Below are 8,898 nucleotides of genomic sequence, written 5' to 3' on the forward strand. Positions count from 1 at the left end.
GGTAAACAGGAAAAGAAGGGCATTACCAGCAAGATACTCCTATAAGTAAAATTTCAAAGTGCTTCTTCCAAACATAAAGCGGCTGAAGACTTTGGTTTGGGAGAACGTTGCTATTGCGTCTGATGTTCAAGTGTGTTCGTGTAGCTTGCTAGTTTTTTGGGGGTTATTGAACCGGCTGTTCGTAAGATGGAAGCTTAGTTCGAAACGACAACTATGGGTTGTAAATCCAAATGTGTGCTCTATCTGCATAACACCTGACAAACACCACAGTGGTATCAGCAGGAACAAATGGATAAGGCACTCGTCACCAGCCGACTGGACTACGGAAACGCCCGCTATGCCGGAACCACAGCCAAGCTACAGAAAAGACTCCAGCGCATTCAGAACGCCTCCGCCCGACTCATCCTGGATGTCCCCCGACGCAGCCACATCTCCAGCCACCTGAGGAACCTGCACTGGCTCCCCGTCGACAAGAGGATCACGTTCCGGCTCCTCACCCACGCACACAAGTCTCTCCACGACCTGGGCCCCAAGTACCTCAACGACCGCCTGACCTTCTACACGCCCACCCGGCAGCTACGGTCCACCAGCCTCGCCCTCGCAGCCGTACCACGCATCCGAAGAGCCACCGCCGGAGGAAGATCCTTCTCTTACCTGGCTGCCAAGACTTGGAACTCCCTCCCCATCCACCTTCGGCTGACCCAGGACCATCTCGCCTTCAGGAAACAACTCAAGACCTGGTTGTTCGAGCAGTAGCATACCCCTCCCCCCTAGCGCCTTGAGACCCTCCCGGGTGAGTAGTGCGCTATACAAATGGCTTGATTGATTGATTGATTGATAATTCAGTTGAATTCAAGGTGATTATCAATGTTTCAAAGATCTATGAGGCGTTTGACCCGGAGGAGGCTGGCCAGGATGGAGAACGCTTCCAGGTGGGGTTTTCTGATTGGGGAGCAGGTCTGCCTTGCCCGGCTTCACCTTTTACTAGTGGAAGAGGGTTTGATATCTACTTCAGGGGTGGCTCTGAGGTACACACGTATTTGGAAGAATTTGACAGGTTAGTAGCCGTGATCGCCAATAACAAAGGCAAAGTTACAGAAAGTGCCATCGAGAGAGAGAGCAGTACTGTCCATGCGCGTAGAGATGTCCATATGGCCATTCTACTGATCTCCAAGGCAGTGAAAGGTGGTGAAAATATTCATAGGATCAATTCCTTATGGATCAATAATCAAGAAGGGGCAGTCCTTGTATCATCCTGTGTTGCGGAATACATGAAACGGCCAATTGCGTGGATTTAACAATTGAAGTTTATCTTACTTTAATATTTCAAAGACAGATTGGCCATTATCCGGTCATTCTGGATGGAGAACCTGGAAATCTTCCAACACTGAGACTGTTAACAGGTTCTTCGGCTATCTGAAAAACGAGGCCTTGCAAACAGCACTTAGAAAAAACAAAAAGTGATGGGTGGAATTCTTGCATTAATTTCTATTCCTCGTAATTATGCCCATATTCTAGTCCATCGTTTTGTTACCCACTTTGCTACTTCAATTGCATAAATGAGCGTCACCACATGGACAGTGATTTAATCAAGCCCTTTTTAAGAAAGCAATCCTGACTTAGTAATTGCTATCCTTTTCCAGCCATTTATTAATTTTATTCATTATCAATGGCGTGAGTAGTCATCCACACGGATGCCATATACCAATGCTTATTACATCATTCCACCTTAATTGAACATATAGTTAAAGAACAATTTCACAGCATTCCGAACATTTTCATCTTGCTTAAAATTAGTTCAGTTAATCCATCCTTGTAACCTTTAATGAAGTGCATCATAAAGTGTTTTCAGTAAAAAAAAACTGTTTATGGGGTTGACACGTTTCAGCCCATTTATAGTGATTTCTGGGCTTCCCCGGGATAAACAATACAAGGGCCACATACTTTACACATACACATAAAAAAGGTCACTATAGTAAAAACTAAGTCGTAAAGCAGTGATCAAGCAAGCAACATCCTAGACTTGCAGAAGCTCATCACCATCGATGGTTCATGGTAAGCACACACAATTCTACGGCTGGTGCCTTTGTGCTGTAAAACTTGTGGGCTGAGGCTTCTAAAAAAATTAAAATGTCATCTGCATCCACCCAAGTACACATATCAATTGGCGTAGTGGGGCTCGTGTCCGAGGCAATTTGAACGCAGAGCGAGAAAGCACGGTAACTCAAGAGGCGTTAAATGAGTCCGCAGTGAGCGAGCTCCTCCACGCCAGTATATCTGGGTGGGCGTAGACCACAAATTCTTTCTTAACACATACGTGCATGTGCTAATAGGGTGTGATAAGAAGAATTGGTAATTCAAAATTCACATCAGCCCCGGTGTCGGTGGTTGCGTCCCTGTCAACATGCGGGAATTCAGGGTAAATTTGAAGGACGCATCGTATAAAAACCACGGCTTCCCTTACCCAGACACTTCAGCTGCCAAGGATGAGATAACAATAAAACAAATATGCTTGTGCAAAAACGATAGGCTGATAAGAGTGAGATGTGTGGATTGGTTCATGCCTGATATTAAATGTTGATGGAAGCCGGGAGATATCCGATAGGCTTCCAGATTCTGAATGATCAGCCATTTCCTTGATTTCCGCTCTGAATGAGGATGGACAAGGGGTCTGCGCGGATGGAGAGGCCCTCCCGGGAAGATTAGATTCAGCTTCAACGGTGAGGCAGCTGTCTGGAAAGAAATATACAGTGACATGGAGGAAAGTGAGGCAGGAGAAGGCATTGCTGAAAGAGGCACACTGCAATGCATGACACTGAAAGAGACTTCGCACTGCGAGCCAAAGGGATACACATCACTGTATCTGCAACACGCTGCATGCTAATAAATAAGCGAAACCCTGCATGCAAGTGAAATAGATTGCAACACACTGCATGCAAGTGAAATAGATTGCAACACACTGCATGCAAGTGAAATAGATTGCACCACTGGAATAGGCAGCACACTACAGGCTAATAAATAAGTGAAACCCAGCATGCAAGTGAAATAGATTGCAACACGGTGCATGTAAGTGAAATAGATTGCAACACACCGCATGCAAGTGAAATAGATTGCAACACACTGCATGCAAGTGAAAGAGATTGCACCACTGGAATAGGCATCACATGCTAATAAATACGTGAAACCCTGCATGCAAGTGAAATGAGTGAAACCCAGCATGCAAGTGAAATAGATTGCAACACACTGCATGCAAGTGAAATAGACTGCACCACACTGCATGCAAGTGAAATAGATTGCAACACACTGCATGCAAGTGAAAGAGATTGCACCACTGGAATAGGCATCACATGCTAATAAATACGTGAAACCCTGCATGCAAGTGAAATGAGTGAAACCCAGCATGCAAGTGAAATAGATTGCAACACACTGCATGTAAGTGAAATAGATTGCAACACACTGCATGCAAGTGAAATAGATTGCAACACACTGCATGCAAGTGAAAGAGATTGCACCACTAGAATAGGCATCACATGCTAATAAATAAGTGAAACTCAGCATGCAAGTGAAATGAGTGAAACCCAGCATGCAAGTGAAATAGATTGCAACACACTGCATGCAAGTGAAATAGATTGCAACACACTGCATGCAAGTGAAAGAGATTGCACCACTGGCATAGGCATCACATGCTAATAAATACGTGAAACCCTGCATGCAAGTGAAATAAGTGAAACCCAGCATGCAAGTGAAATAGATTGCAACACACTGCATGCAAGCGAAATAGATTGCAACACACTGCATGCAAGTGAAATAGATTGCAACACACTGCATGCAAGTGAAAGAGATTGCACCACTGGAATAGGCATCACATGCTAATAAATAAGTGAAACACAGCATGCAAGTGAAATAGATTGCAACACACTGCATGCAAGTGGAATAGATTGCAACACACTGCTTGCAAGTGAAATAGATTGCAACACACTGCATGCAAGTGAAATAGATTGCAACACACTGCATGCAAGTGAAACAGATTGCAGCACTGGAATAAACAACACGCTGCATGCCATAAAAAGAGACGACAAACTGAGGTTATTAAAAAAGGTCACATTTTATGTACATGTGTGGTGGCCCTCTTGCCACTCGCCCACCCTTACTTGTGTACTCCTAGCTACATCTCTTGTAGGGAGCAAGAAGAGCTGGGGCGGCTCTACATACCCCCCCCCCTCTTGTGATATGTTGTTTAATACAAGGCTCTGGAGTGCATGGCGCTCATTCCAGCCACTTGAGCGAACACTCCTGTCCACACGAGGCCGGCGTAGATGTAACGAAGGCCCAGTGGCGCGTTCGGGCTGGCGTAGGTGCAACGAAGGCCCAGTGACGCTTTCGGGCCGGCATAGGTGCAACGAAGGCCCAGTGGCGCGTTCGGGCCGGCGTAGATGCAACGAAGGCCCAGTGGCGCGTTTGGGCTGGCGTAGGTGCAACGAAGGCCCAGTGACGCGTTCGGGCCGGCATAGGTGCAACGAAGGCCCAGTGGCGCGTTCGGGCCGGCGTAGATGCAACGAAGGCCCAGTGGCGCGTTCGCATGTTTAAAGACCACAGTGGTGGATTCTGTATGAACAAAGCTGTTCTGTTGCGCGGAGGTCGCGCAAGGCTGCTGCGGTACATTGTGCACATACAACACTTTGCGATGCAGTGTGTAGCCACAAGTCTACTGTAGTGCATCATGTATGTACCTAGCTGTGTGTGATGTGCCTAAAAGCCCCTTCTGGTGAATTGTCTACTAACAATGTGCTTTGGGCGCCTACTTTCCTACCAGACCCTTCTGACACATTTTGCACCTACAAGGAGTGTACGTTGTCCACCTACAACCCCCACGTGGCCCAAGCGCGCCACCTCCCTCCATCCTCGCGCAGGGCTGAGCCCCACCATGCCTGCGGGCCGCCGCCGCCACCAGCCAGAAAATACAAATGAGGCTCTCCGGCGTGGCCCCTCTGTCTGGCTTTTCAAAATGAAATATGCAGCCTGGGAGACAAGGCACAGATGGGACCCCCCCTTTAATGGGGATTCTCACACCGCTCTGCTGAGCTGGTGGTGAGGCTCTGAGGCCTGCACCCCCTCCCCCACCCTGTCTCCATCACTGGGACAGACCTGGGGGTTCCCACACCAGGCCTCCCAGAATGCAGCCCTGTGCAGGGAGAGGGTGCGTTCTGCTCTGGAGAGGCCTTGAGAATGAATGGGCAGTATCGGATCTCTTGCAGAGGGCTGGCACGAGCGTGCACCCAGCATGTCGGGTACCACACTATGCACTGAACACCAGGCGCGCGTGCAAGAGGGGTCTTTTTGGGGATATTCCATGGTGCGCGCAGATCTGCAGGGGGACAGGGCCTGCCACAGACATAAACCGGTTTAAAATCTCAATAAAGCAGATTATAGCTTCCCCCCCTCGCGGATTCCCCAAAACACACATTGGTGCCTCATTGATATGTGCATGTTTGAGGCCGGCTGGGGTGGTGGGCGGGAGGGTGGCGGTTGCTAAGGGGGGGGGGGGTGGCGGTTCCCTGGTTAGAAATGCAGACACTTCCCCCCTGGGGGGTTCCCCAGACGTGACCTTCAGGGTCTGCGACATTGACTAATGGGGAGCGCGGAAAACGGACGGGGGACACATTCACACGACATATAATTGGGCCGCATCACACGTATAAATCTAGCCAATGAGCACCGGGGTAGGCCGTGGGGAGGCGGCGGCCGGACACGCGGACAGCATCGGCCCCCTTGTGACCAGCCCTCGGAGAGAAGGCAGGCAGGGCGCTTTATGAAGGGGCAGCCTTTTATCTGAGCCCTGAACCCCGACTAGCAAAGCACATCAAATAGCAGAGACGTCCACCCTTCTCCCTCCTGCAACTTCTTAAATTGACCACAGCCCCCTGTGCTGAAACCCCTGCTGTCTTCAACAATAACAGCTGCACTTCGAGGCAGTGTGCGGCTAAATAGGTCTGAAAGATAAATGTACAAAGGTTATGATTCTTGCAACGTGTAAAATGCATGCAAATTAGAAACAATCCCTTTGCAAAGCAAAAGAGAGACGAACCAGTCAGCCCTGGGGCTAGCTTCCCTGAGAGTGACGTCATTCCCTCTAGCACAGCATCACAAAAGTTCCCTTTAGTACCCGTGACGTCTAAGGCACTTGTGCTTTTTTTTTTTTTTTAAACCAAAAAGTATTTTTGCTTTCAGTGAAAGTTTTATTTATTTTTTATATTAAGATTGCCAGGCCAACAGCTCTCTCGACAAAGTTATACAAAACCCATGGTAAAATGCAAAACAAGCATTAAATACGTTTCCAGCCTGCACCAGACCTATTGGATTTGCCAAGGCTTGTTCTTCTAGAGGTTGCCTTTTCCACCGAACATCACAGTGGCAAACGTTCCGTGACTATCCTCAAGAAACACATAACCGAAACCTTCAGATAGAATCTGTACGTAGAAAGAGCTCCCCCTAGCGTTCACATATAAAATGAGACCATGACCTCAGCAGTTCTCTCCAGGCAGCAGCATTATTTTTAGGTTTCGACTGCAAAAAGCTGCGCAAGCAGCTTTTGCGCAGGAGAAATCTAATGAGAACTGTAGTGTGGCTTTGGGTCGGCCCTCGTCATTCATTGGCTGGCTCCATAAATGGAGCCTAGCCATTGGACGAGGGGCCTGTCCGTCAATGCCGGACCAGATTCGGAGGCGTTCCCGAGATTCTTTGGCTTTTGCCGACGTCACGCGACGTCAGCCGAAAGCCGGGAACGCCCCCGAATCTGGTCCGGCATTGCCGGCACCAGTGACTATCCTGCTCCTGATTGGTGAAGCTGCGTGGACGTCACTGCTGGTCCACGAGGGAGCCCACTCCTCGGGAAACTTCGCCGCCCGCCTGCCTGAGCTAGAGACGGGCCGCCGCGCTGCCCGCGGCGACCCGGAAGTGACCGGCCGGCCGGCCAATCCTAGCGCGGCCGGCCGGAAGTGCCCGCCCCCCGCAGCCCGGGGGAAGAAGGAAGACGGCAAGAAGTATGGCGGCGCCCGCGGGGCTCCCGTGGCCTGGAGGGAGCCCCGGGAGATGCGGAGGACGTTGCCGGTCTCCCATGCCAAAGAGGGAGACCGGAGAAGTGCCAGCGAGATTGCCGCCGTCGATGTTTGCCTGAGCTAGAGACGGGCCGCCGCGCTGCCCGCGGCGACCCGGAAGTGACCGGCCGGCCGGCCAATCCTAGCGCGGCCGGCCGGAAGTGCCCGCCCCCCGCAGCCCGGGGGAAGAAGGAAGACGGCAAGAAGTATGGCGGCGCCCGCGGGGCTCCCGTGGCCTGGAGGGAGCCCCGGGAGATGCGGAGGACGTTGCCGGTCTCCCATGCCAAAGAGGGAGACCGGAGAAGTGCCAGCGAGATTGCCGCCGTCGATGTTGCCGGTCTCCCATGCCGAAAAGGGAGACCGGAGAAGTGCCGCCGTCGCAAGGTGCAGGTGAGTCGATCTGCTTGCACAGGAGGAGCCCCGGGGAAAGAGAACGTCCCTCCGCGGCCCCGGAGAGTCCCGAGGAGCGGGAGCTCTCGTCCAGCAGCCGCCGGACCCGGTGAGTGCCTGCAAGGGGAGAGGGGCGTCGGGACACATTGTCGGTGTCCGCCCCTCCCCCCGTAGTAGAAGTCACCATGTCCCCTGCGCCTCTGTCCCGTGCATCCCCGTGCGCCTCCTCCTTCCCTCGTGTCGGGTCTCATTCTCCGTGGGTTAGGTTAGGTGTGTGCATGCGGTACTGCTTATGTTGCCATATTTATCTCCTGCGCGTACGTGTTGGCACCGATACACACCTGCAGCAATGCTGAGCAAACTCTTCCATACATGCAACACCAAGACACTTACCACATTGTCTACACAGCCCTCAGGCACTTAACATCCATGTATACAATATCATGTAATGCTTACGCGTCCAATGGCTTTCTCGTTTGTGCTTCAAATTCATGCAGCGACACAAGTCAGATGACACCAGTGTACCTCGCGCACGGCCAAAACACCAGCCATACAGGGCACACGACACACGCCCTCTGCAACTCCGAGCACTTCGTGCCTTGTAATGGCTATGAAGCACTCGAACATTTATAAATACAAAAAAAGTCATTTGAGGGCGGTTAACTATCTCATATGTGGGAGTGAGCGTCAGATTGACGCTGCCAGAAAATGGCGGGGTAAGGTAACAAATCGCCACTTCACCTACTGGGGCAAAAACCCTTGCTCCACAACCGACTCTACTCCTCAAGCGTTGCTTTCTGCACCAACCATGCATCCCTTCCCCAACCACGGCCTTGCTCTCTCCAGTAAGTCAACTTTCCCACAGCTTTATTTGTTTTCAGTTTTATGTGGCATGAACTTGGGCCAAAGATATTGGAGCGCTGGGCACGAGCTCCAGCTTGCTTTTTACACAGTCATATTCATTTGGGGGGTGGGGGGGGGAGCACGAGTAGCTTAAGTGGTTTGTCCAGGACCACAGAATGTTGATCCGCCGTCAGGACTCGAACCTGTTCCCTAGCTCCGGAGTTGGCAGCGATTAGGCCACATCTGCCAAGCGTTAGCTCCCCCACCGAGTTTAGAGCTCCCGCTCCTTCTTAGAGCTCTGCCCCCACCGCCGCCTCCCCTGTTTGGCATCTCTCGACCCCTCCGCCAACGCGAAGCTCCCCGGCCAACTTCTGCTACTTAACCAGCTGTGGCGCCCCCATCACCTCTGCCCCCATCTTCGACCAACATTTTTTCTCTCTCTCTCTCACTCTCTCTCACTCTCTCTCTCTCTCTCTCTCTCTCACACGGAAATCTTATTCTCTCTGTTCTTCTGGGGTTTATTTGAAACAGTCTGTGTTTAATTATGTTTGTGTTTGCCTTGGTCTCGGTG

This window comes from Lissotriton helveticus, chromosome 12 (genome assembly GCF_964261635.1).
Source record: "Lissotriton helveticus chromosome 12, aLisHel1.1, whole genome shotgun sequence".
Classification (NCBI taxonomy): domain Eukaryota; kingdom Metazoa; phylum Chordata; class Amphibia; order Caudata; family Salamandridae; genus Lissotriton; species Lissotriton helveticus.